Here is an 11,222-nt window from a genome sequence, read left to right as displayed (position 1 = left end):
AGCTTTAATATCATATTTACAAGGCTGTGCCACTTAATGCCAATCTCATCATTTCTTTTCAGAAAAACCTGGGAAGACTTGCATGAATTGATGCAAAGTGAAGTGAGTAGAAGGAGGAGAACATTGTACACAGTGACTGCAATATTGTATGAGGAACAACTGTGAATGACTTAGCTATTCTCAGCAATACAACGATCCAAGATAATTCCAAAGGGCTCACGAAAAATGCCATCCACCTCCAGAGGGAGAACCGATAGAGTCTGAATGCAGATTCAAGCAGATTATTTTTACTTTATTGTTCTTGTGAGATTCTTTTGGTCTGCATTTTCTTTTGCAACATGACTAGGATGTTTTGCATAATTACATATGTATAACATATCAAACTGCTTGCCTTCTCAAGGAAAGGAGAGGGAAGGAAGGGAGAGAGAGAATTTGGAACTCAAATTTTTTTTTCACTAGCACGTGCTTCTCCTCAGTCTTACTGTCCCACAGAGCCCAGAGAAACCACCTTTATTAGGCACCAGAGGTTAGGGCATAGAAGGCAGAGGCCCTGGTGCCCCTGTTACCAGAGGGAGGCCAGGGCAGGTGCCCAAAACCAAGGCCTCCAGCATCAGGGCTGCATGCGGATACCTCCATCTAGACGGATCACCTCACCATTGAGCAAGGGGTTTTCCACCACAGCCTGCACAAGGTGGGCATATTCTGCAGGATCACCCAGGCGGCTGGGGAAGGGCACTTGGAGGGCGAGAAAGGAGCAGACCTTTTCGGGGAGTCCCAACAGGAGGGGTGTCTCAAACAGACCCGGAGCAATGGTGACCACCCGGATCCCCAAGGGGGCCAGGTCCCGGGCTGCGGTCAGGGTCATCACCACAATGGCCCCCTTGGATGCAGAATATGCAATTTGTCCAACCTGGCCCTCAAAGGCGGCCACACTGGCTGTGTTGATGATAACGCCCCGGTGCCCACCCTCATCTGGCTCATTCTTCCCCATCTCCACAGCAGCAAGGCGGATCATGTTGAAGGTGCCAATTAGGTTTACCTGGGTCACCTTCTGGAAAGCCTCCAGGGAGTGCACCTGATCCTGCTTGTAGTTGTAAGTCTTAGAGGTCAGAGCTATGCCAGCATAATTAACGGCAAGGTCCACCCGGCCAAACTTGCCCCTGGCCAAGGTCAGGGCCCCGTGTATATCTGCTTCAGAGGTTACATCGGCGGGGGCAAAGGCACAGGAAGACCCTAGCTCTGCGCTTCACTGGATGACTCTGGCAGGTCGACGATGACAGCCCGGGCCCCTTGCTTAACCAGTCTTCTGATCGTGGCCTGGCCCATCCCTGATGCCCCGCCTGTCACCACGCCAACCATGCCCTGCAGGCTCCGGAAGCCTCGTGTGGCTGTCATCCTTCAGCCGGTGCTCTGGACCCGGGCAACCAATGGGCTGGAACTCAAAATTTTTAAAAACGGATGTAAAAATGTTTTGTTTACATGTAACTGAGAAAAAATAAAATTTTAATTTTAAAAATAAGAAAAAAAAATTTAAGCATGGTAGTGTCCGATAAACATAGTTTCCAAAGGAATGACACATGACATAAGTTGGTGAATAAAGCAAAGGACTACAGAAAGGGTTTGGGTAGGGTTTTTAAGCTACACTACGATACAGAAGCAGATCAAAGAAGGAATAGAACAAGACGCTCTGGATGGCTAAAATGTTTCCCATAGCACTGTCTGATCAGGTACTTCTGCCACTCCGAAAGCTTCAGGGACTCTGTCTTTTCTCTAAGATAAAAAGCAAATCCTTCTGCTGAGCAGTTTAAGTTTTCCACAACTTGGTTCCAGCCTTTTTTCTATCTTTATTACCCACTGTTCCCTTTCATCTACTATATGGTCCAGTCAAACCAGCCTGCTTGGTGTTCCTCATACAAAACATTCCATCTTCTCCCTCCAGGCTTTTGTATAAATTGTACCCCATACCTGACACTCCTTCCTCACTACTGTCCCTTACAATCCCTAGTTTCCTACTCAAACTTCCCCTCCATATTAAGTTGTTCCTGATCCCCCCCAACTGCTAGTACCTCCCCCCTGCTACAACCCCTAAAAACCTATCTTTGATTTACTTTAGATATCATTAGGCTCCACCTCATGCCTTTCCTATTGTTCCATCACCGCCACCATGCCAACTTGATAACCCAGACTCTCCCTGGAATCCTGGGCTCTGATGGGTGAGCTGGGGTTCAGGCCTTTACACTACCTTATGCCATGCCTGTCTGTGCTCCCAAGCCCTCCCCCTTTCCAGCTCCCTTTTCTGTGCTGTCTTCTCCCCATTAGAATTTAATCTCCCTGGACAAGGACCACTCACATGTTTATCTCTGTATCTCTAGCACTTAGCACAGTGTCTGGCTCATCTTAAGTGCTTAAGAAGTGTTTCATCTATCTATCTTGCATGTGTATGTGTTGTTTCCTCCAATAACATGTAAATTTCCCCAGGGCAGGGACTGTTTCATTTTTGTCTTTTTATTCTCAGCACCTGACACACAGTAGGCACTTAATAAATGCTCATAGTGTGACTGACTAAAGACAAAGTTATTTGATTCTTATGTGGCTTCCCCCCCCCCCCATGCCAAGGAGAATGATCTTTGCACTAGAAATAACAAATCAAAAACAGCTGGGATGTCTGAGTCCCCTGGAAGACAAAGGACAAGGTATTTCAGGACTGGACAAGGGCAGATGTTGCCCTGATTTGAGAGAGAGAGGGAGGGAGGGAGGGAGGAGGTTGGCATTAACAAAATCTAGGAAAGTCAGCTTGACTTTGACTCCTGGGGAAATTCTAGGGAGGTTCATTAAAGAGATGGTTGATAGACATCTAGAAAAGGAAGCAATGATTCCCTTTCCCCAAAGAGCCAGCCTGGCTTCAGCAAGCACAAGTCATGCCACACTAACCTTATTTCCCTTTTTTGACAGGGTTATTTAACTGATCTTGTGCATTATTAAACGGATCAATCAGGGGTATCCTGCAGATTTTTTTGTCTAGGTTTTATAGAAGCAATTGATTAAGTATCCCCTACTATACTTGTGGTAAAGATGAAGAGATGTGTGTTTCCCAATAATGCAATTAGACATTCCGGAAGTGTTTGCGTGACCTAGTCGTTAATGGTTCAAAGTCAAATTGGCAGAAGGTGCCTCAGGGATGTGTACTTGGCCCTGTGCTGTTTAATATTTTTATCACCAACTTGGATAAAGGCAGAGATGGCCCAATACTCAAATATGCAGGCGATGCAAAGCTAAGTTGGGTTACCACCCTGAATAATGGATAGGATTCAAAATAATCGCAGCAGGCTAAAACTCTGAGCTAAATCCAATAAGATCACCTTCAATCAGGATAAATATAAAGAATTACACTAGGAGTCAAAAAGTTAACTTGACAAGTAGAAAAGGGGTAAATAATGACTTGACAATAATGGGTCTGAAAAAGATCTTGAGAACTCAGAGGACCCTAAGTCCAATATGAGTCAGCACAGTGATGTCATAGCAAAAAAAAATGATGTGATCTTGGGATGCCTTAAGAGAGGCCTCACTTCCAGGAACAGAGGAGTGAGCCCCCACTTTCTTCTGCCCTAGTCAGACCTCATCTGGAGTGCTGTAATTTGTTCTGGGCATCACAATTTAGCAAGGAAATTTTCTAGAATACTGGTGCCAGATTCAAATAGGAAAGGGGAGCCATTAATCTGGACTTAGAATGCCTGGGATCTGAATATTGACTTATTTTTTGAAAGGTAATGTTATCTAAGTAAATTATAAGAACATGGAACATATTACCTATAAGATTTATGGATAGAAGAAGAATTTATGAATAAACAAAAAAGAGGGCACTTTAAGATATAAAATGGATAATTCTGATTACATTAAATTTAAAAGGTTCTGCATAATTAAAACCAATGTAGCTAAGATCAGAAGGAAAGCAGAAAATTGGGGGGAAAGTTTTATAGACAGTCTCTTGGATAAAAGTCTCATAATTCAAATATATGGGGAACTTTGTCAAATTTATAAGAATATGAGTCATTCCCCAATTGATAAATGGTCAAAGAATATGAACAGGCAATTTTTTGATGAAGAAATCAAAGCTATATATAGTCATATGAAAAAATACTCTAAATCATTATTGATTAGAGAAATGCAAATTAAAACAACTTTGAGATACCATTTCACATCTATCAGATTAGCTAAAATGATAGAATGGAAAAATGATATATGTTAGAGAGGGGAAAAATGGGACACTAATACACTGTTGGTGGAACTGTGAACTAATTCAACCATTTTGGAGAGCAATCTGGAATTATGCCCAAAGAGTTATTAAACTGCTTTGATCCAGCAATACCACTATCAGGTCTGCTTCCCAAGGTGATCAGGGGAAAAAAGAAAAGCATTTACATTTACTAAAATAATTACAGCAGCTCTTTTTGTGGAAATTGAGGAGATGTCCATCAGTTGGGGAGTGGCTGAATAAGTTGTGGTATATGATTGTGAGGGAATACTACTATGCTATAAAAAATATTGAGCTAAGGGCAGCTAGGTGGCACAGTGGATAAAGCACTGGTCTTGGATTCAAGAGGACCTGAGTTCAAATCCTGCCTCAGATACTTGACGCTAGCTATGTAACCCTGGGCAAGTCACTTAACCCTCATTGCCCCACAAAAAAAAAAAAGAAAGAAAGAAAGAAGAAATATCGAGCTGGTTGATTTTAGAAAACACAGAAAAACTTGCATGAAATAATGAAAAGTGAAATGAGCAGAAGCAAGAGAACACTTGTATACAGTGACAATATTTTCTGAACAATAAGTGTGAACAACAAAGTTATTGTATTATAAATACTTCAATCAACTGCAAAGGACCCATGAAGGAAGATGTTGTCTACCTCCAGAGAAAGAACTGATGTGTGGATATGGGATATTGTATGGTTCCACACATATGTCCATATCAGATGTTGGCCTTCTCCAGTGTGGAGTTGGGAAGGAGGGAGGGAAACAGCTCAGAATTCGAATGTAACAAAGGAAAAATAAAATATTATCTATGTTCTACTGTATTTTTATTGATTTTGTTAACTATTTCCCAAGTACATTTAATCTGGTACCTGTTGCCCCATGTTTGACACCTTTGGTTAGAGGAAAGCAAGCAAGATGAAGGCCCTATATAGTCCATGTCATAGGAGGATCAACTGAAAACACTAAGGGATGCAGGGAGGAAGGGGAGGCTCCATCTCTAGGTCCCAGATCACTGCCTTGTTGTGGCAGAGGGGCCGGTGTAACTCATTGAAACTATGAACTAGGCTGTGCAGGGTCACCCAAGGCAGAAGGGCCATGGTGAAGAGTGGTGGAGAAATGGCCAACTGCTCTAGGATCTGCCAAGAAAACCCGCAGACGGTGCTAAGATGACAAAAGAGATGACATTGAAAGATAAGCTCCTCAGGCCAGAGGGTGTCCAATATGCTACAGGGGAAGAGCAGAGGACAACTACAGGTAGTTCCAGTGCTAGTGAAGTGGCTGGATCAAAACCCAAAGGAAGGGGCAGCTAGGTGGCGCAGTGGATGGAGCACCAGCCCTGGATTCAGAAGGACCTGAGTTCAGGTCCGGCCTCAGACACTTGACAATTACTAGCTGTGTGACCCTGGGCAAGTCACTTAACCCCAGGTGCCTCACCAAAAAAAAACCAAAACCCCCCCAAAAAACAAAGGAAACTCAGCTGCAGATGCATCTGGTGACAAAAGCAGTCTGATGCTTTAAAGAACAATATTGTAGGGGCAGCTAGGTGGTGCAGTGGATAGAGCACTGGCCCTGGATTCATGAGGACCTAAGTTCAAATCCAGCCTCAGACACTTAACACTTACCAGCTGTGTGACCCTGGGCAAGTCACTTAATCCCAATTGCCTCACCAAAATAATAATAATAATAATAATAATAATTATTATTATTATTATTATTATTATTATTATTATTTATGGGGGCAGCTAGGTGGCACAGTGGATAGAGCACTGGCCCTGGAGTCAGGAGGACCTGAGTTCAAATCTGGCCTCAGACACTTGACACTTATTAGCTGTGTGACCCTGGGCAAGTCACTTAACCCCCATTGCCCTACCAAAAAAAAAAAAAAAAAAGAACAATATTGTACAGGATCCTGGAATGTAAGTTCTATGAGCCAAGGTAAACTGGATGTGGCCAAAGAGGAGAAGGAAAGATTAAACATTGACATCTTGGGTGTCCGTGAACTTAGATGGACAGGAATGAATGAATTTAACTTAGTGAATTAATTCACTCCATTGACCACTGTGAGCAATAATCACTTAGAAGAAATGGGATAGTCCTCATACTTAATGAAAGGTTGAGAAAAGCAGTCCTGGGGTTGAATCTCACAAATCATAGAATATCTTTTCAAATCCAAACCATTCAACATCACAATAATACAAATCTATTCTCCAACCACTGATGCCAAAGAGGCAAAAGCTGCTTAGTCCCATGAAAACCTACAGTATCTTCTAGAAATAACACCCCCAAAAATGTCTCATTCATCACAGGGTATGGAATGCTAAAGTAGGAAATCAAAAGATAATTGGAAGAAGAGGCAAGTTTGGCCTTGGAGGAGAAAACGAAACAGGACAGAAACTAAGAGAGTTTGTTCAAACATAACTTGCTGGTCATAGCAGGCATTCCTTCTCAACAACCCAAAAGGAAACTAAAATAGGTTAGCACCAGATGGCCGATACAGAAATCAGACTGATTACATACTTTGCGGCCAGAGGTGGAAAAGCTCTATACAGTCAGTTAAGACAAGGCCTGGAGCTGACTGTGAATCAGATCACGAGCTTCTTATTACAAAATTCAGACTTACATTGAAGAAAGTAGGGGAAAACATCAGACCACATAGTTATGATGTAAATAACATTCCTTATGAATATGAAGTTGGAGCGATGAATAGAGTTAAGAGATTAGATGTGGTAGATAGAGTGCCTGAAGAACTATGGACAGAGGTTCACAACGATGTACCAAAGGCGGCAACAACAACAACAACAACATTCCAAAGAAAAAGAAGAGAAAGAAAGTAGAATGGCTTCTGGTGAGACTTTACAAATAACTAAGGAAAGATGGAAAGTAAAAGGGAAAGGGGAGAGGGAAAAATACACCCAACTGGATGCAGAATTCCAGAGAATAGCAGATATTTAAGAAGGTTTCTTAAATGAGCAATGCAAAGAAGTAGAAGAAAACAATAGAATGAGAAAGACAAGAAAATTAGAGATACCAAGGGAATGTTTCATGCACAAATGGGCATGAAGGCAATATTGGTCCGGGCAAGTCATGATATCACCCTGATGTCATGGTCCTCTTCAACAATAAAGGACAAACAACAACAGTATAGTGGACAGTCAGGAAGACTTGAGTTCAAATTCAGGCTCAGACACTTCCTAGCTTGTGTGACCCTGGGTAAGTAAGGCACTTGCCTCTATTTACCTCAGTTTCCTCATCTGTAAAATGGGGATAATTACAGCTACCTCCCATGGTTGTTGTGAGAACCAAATATGTTAGCCCAGCACATAATAAGCAGGATATAAATGTTAGCTATTGTTATTGTTAAATAATTCACTCAGCTTCACAGTGGTGGTAAGTGCCTAGAGCAGGATTTAAACTCTGGTCTTCCTGACTCCAAGCCTAGGTTTGGTATATTTGAGCTATGTATCAATAAAGACAGTGCCCAGAACAATGAAATCACAAGACAGTCTTGAAATATAATCAGATACATTAATAAGTGCCTTTTTTTAAAGCAGCTCTTCATTTTTTGGTCTCTGTGCCTCTCCTCCCTCTTTCTCTGATCCATCCTCCATACAGCCACCAAAGTGATTTCCCTAACACACAGGTCCCATGGTGTCACTCCCCTGCTCAATAAGGTCCCATGGCTCCTTACTACCCAGGATCAAACACAAACTTCTCTGTTGGGCATTTAAAGCACTCTCTTTTGCTTGGGCCTATATCCTAGCTCCAAACCATCTATCTTTCTTGACTGCTTTCATACACAAATACAACATTCCAGTCCAAATTGCCTGCTTTCTCTTTCCCGTGTGACATTCCATCTCCCCCTTACCTCTATGCTCGGGAGGACCCACATGCCCTCAATGCTTCCCCTTCTCATTTCTGTCCCTTGCAATCGTTGGCTTAAGGTTCAGTTGGTCACCTCCTCCACCTGGCTGTCCATAAGACCCACAATCCTTCGTGCTCTCTCCTAAAAATGATTCTCATTTGTTTCTGTATTTGCTCATCTGTGAACATGTTGCATCCTCCCGGCAAGATACAAGCTTCTTGGAGGCAGTGACTCATTTGGGTTTGTTCTGTGCACCCCTAGCACCCCAGTACAGTGCCTGGCACATAGCAGGTGCTCACTAAATGTTTTTGTAATTTTTTAAACATTTCTTAGGCACCTACTGTGTGCCAGGCACTGTTCTAGGTATTGGGGATGCAAGGACAATTTTGTTTTTAAATCCCTAGTCACATGGAGTCTACATTTTAATGAAGACAAGGGTATAGATAAGGATACATAGAATAAATATAAAGAGAACAAACATATACAAAGTAGTCAAATGTAAATTCACTTGGGAGGGAAAGCCCTTGGTATGCTTGGGGAGATCAGGGAAGATTGAACACAGATGCCTGAAATGGGACTGGAAGAAAGAAAGGACTCAGAGCTAGAGGTGAGGAGTGAGTGCATTCCAGGCACTCGGGACAGTCAGGCACAAGGAGAGTAGTGTGTGCAGAACAGAGAGTGGGCTGGAAATATGAGACAGGACCAGGCTGCATAAGGCTTTAAAAGCTATAGTTTCCATTTTATCCTAAAGGTAACAAGGATACATTGGAGTTGATTAAGGTCACATCTGCACTCAAGAAAAGTCTTTTTGGCAAGAATGTGAAGGATAGAATGCAGTAGATAGAGCTCCGGATTAGAGAGCCAAATTCAAATCCAGCCTGACACACTAGCTGTGTGACCCTGGGCAAGTCACTTTACCGCTGTCTGCCTCAGTTTCCTTATCTATAAAATGGGGGTAATAATAGCACCTCCCTCCCAAGGCTGTTGCAAGGATCAAATGAGAATAGGTGTGAAGCACTTTGTAAACCTTAAATACTAATCATGATTATTACATGATATGAAGAGACTTGAGGCAGAGAAGCCAACTAGAACTCCACTGCAATAACTTAGGCGAGAGATGGCCATAGTAGTGAGGCAACTGAGTAGCACAGCAGATAGAGCATCAGGCCTGGAATCAGGAGGACCTGAGCTCAAACCCAGCCTGACACTTATAAGCCAACTGTCTCACCAAAAAAAAAAAAAAATGTCTACGGGATAATTAGCTTGAAAAGCCCAATAAGTGATTGTTATGTGTGGGACCGATGCTCAGGGGAGAGAGAAGGGCTTTGTTGTTGTTTGTGTGTATGTGTGTTTTGTTTTGTTTTGCAGGGCAATGAGGGCTAAATGACTTGCCCAGGGTCACACAGCTAGTAAGTGTCAAGTGTCTAAAACTGGATTTGAACTCAGGTCCTCCTGAATCCAGGGCCAGTATTTTATCCACTGCGCCACCTAGCTGCCCCCTTGTTGTTGTTTTTTTTTTGTTTGTTTGTTTTTGTTTTTTGTTTTGTTTTGTTTTGTTGTTTTTGTTTTCTCTTTGGTGAGGCAATTGGGGTTAAGTGACTTGCCCAGGGTCACACAGCCAGTAAGTGTTAAGTGTCTGAGGCTGGATTTGAACTCAGGTCCTCCTGAATCCCAGGGCCAGTATTTTATCCACTGCGCCCCCTAGCTGCCCCCTTGTTGTTTTTTATTTTAATTTTAATATACATTTTTATTTAAAGTTTGGAGTTCCAAATTCTATCCCTTCTTCCCTCCCTCTGCTCCCCCTCCCGGAGGGGGTAAGCATTCAGATATAGGTTATACATGGAGAGCTTTGCTGTTGCTCAGTTACTTCAGTCATTCCCGATTCTTCATGACCCCATTTGGGGTTTTCTCAGTGGAGATACTAGAGTGGTTTGCCATTTCCTTCTTCAGCTCATTTTTTTTTATGTATAAGGTATTTTATTTTTTCCGTTACATGTAAAGATAGTTCTCAACTTTTGTTTATACAAGCTTTACAATTTCAGATTTTTCTCCCCCCCTCCCCTCCCTCCCCCCTCCCCTAGACAGCAGGTAATCTGATATAGGTTATATCTATATATCTATATACATATACACATAGATATATATACACATAATAACATTAATCCTATTTCTGCATTAATCCTGTTACAAGAGAAAGAATCAGAGCAGTGATGCAAAACCTCAAAATAGAAAAAAAAAAAAACAACAGCACCCAAAACAAAAGAAACAGTATGGTTCAATCAGCATCTATACTCCACAGTTCTTTTTTTTTTTTCTTGGATTTGGAGATCCTCTTCTATCATGAGTTCCCTGGAACTCTTCTGTACCATTGCATTGGTGAGAAGAATCTAGTCCATCACAGTAGGTCAACACTCAGTGTTGATGATACTGTGTACAATGTTCTTCTGGTTCTGCTCATCTCACTCATCATCAGCTCACGCAAGACCCTCCAGGTTTCTCTGAACTCTTCCTGCTCATTGTTTCTTACAGCACAATAGTATTCCATTGTATTCATATACCACAACTTGTCCAGCCATTCCCCAATGGATGGGCACCCCCTCAACTTCCAATTCCTTGCTACCACGTAAAGAGCAGCTATAAATATTTTTGTACATGTGGGTCCCTTTCCCCCTTCCATGATTTCTTTGGGCAAAAGACCTAAAAGTGGAATTGCTGGGTCAAAGGGTATGCACAGCTTTATCGCCCTTTGGGCATAATTCCAAATTGCTCTCCAGAATGGTTGGATCAGTTCACATCTTCAGCTCATTTTTACAGATGAGGAAATGGAGGCAAACAGGGTTAAGTGACTTGCCCAAGGTCACACAGATAATACATGTCTGAGGCCAGATTTTAACTCTAAAACATGACTGTTCTTGACTCTAAGCTCAGCACTCTATCCACTGTGTCACAAAGCTGCCAGAGAAGGACTAGATGCTTATTAAATCCATGGCAGCTGATGAGGTCATTAGAGACAAATAAAAGGATCCAAGACAGAGGCTTGGGGAACACCTACAGAGAGGCAACTTGATCTGCATGGCAAGCCAGCAAAAAAGACTAAGAAAGAATGGTCT

At 42.3% G+C, this 11,222-nt stretch overlaps 1 pseudogene; it reads right to left on the bottom strand.

The window, feature by feature from the left end:
• Positions 1 to 610: 610 nt before the first annotated feature.
• Positions 611 to 1,395, bottom strand: LOC122742891 (annotated as a pseudogene).
• Between the last annotated feature and the right edge of the window lie 9,827 nt (positions 1,396 to 11,222).

This window comes from Dromiciops gliroides, chromosome 1 (genome assembly GCF_019393635.1).
Source record: "Dromiciops gliroides isolate mDroGli1 chromosome 1, mDroGli1.pri, whole genome shotgun sequence".
Classification (NCBI taxonomy): Eukaryota; Metazoa; Chordata; class Mammalia; order Microbiotheria; family Microbiotheriidae; genus Dromiciops; species Dromiciops gliroides.
Note: the sequence above shows the minus strand (reverse complement) of the source record. Positions and strands in the feature narration are given on the sequence as shown.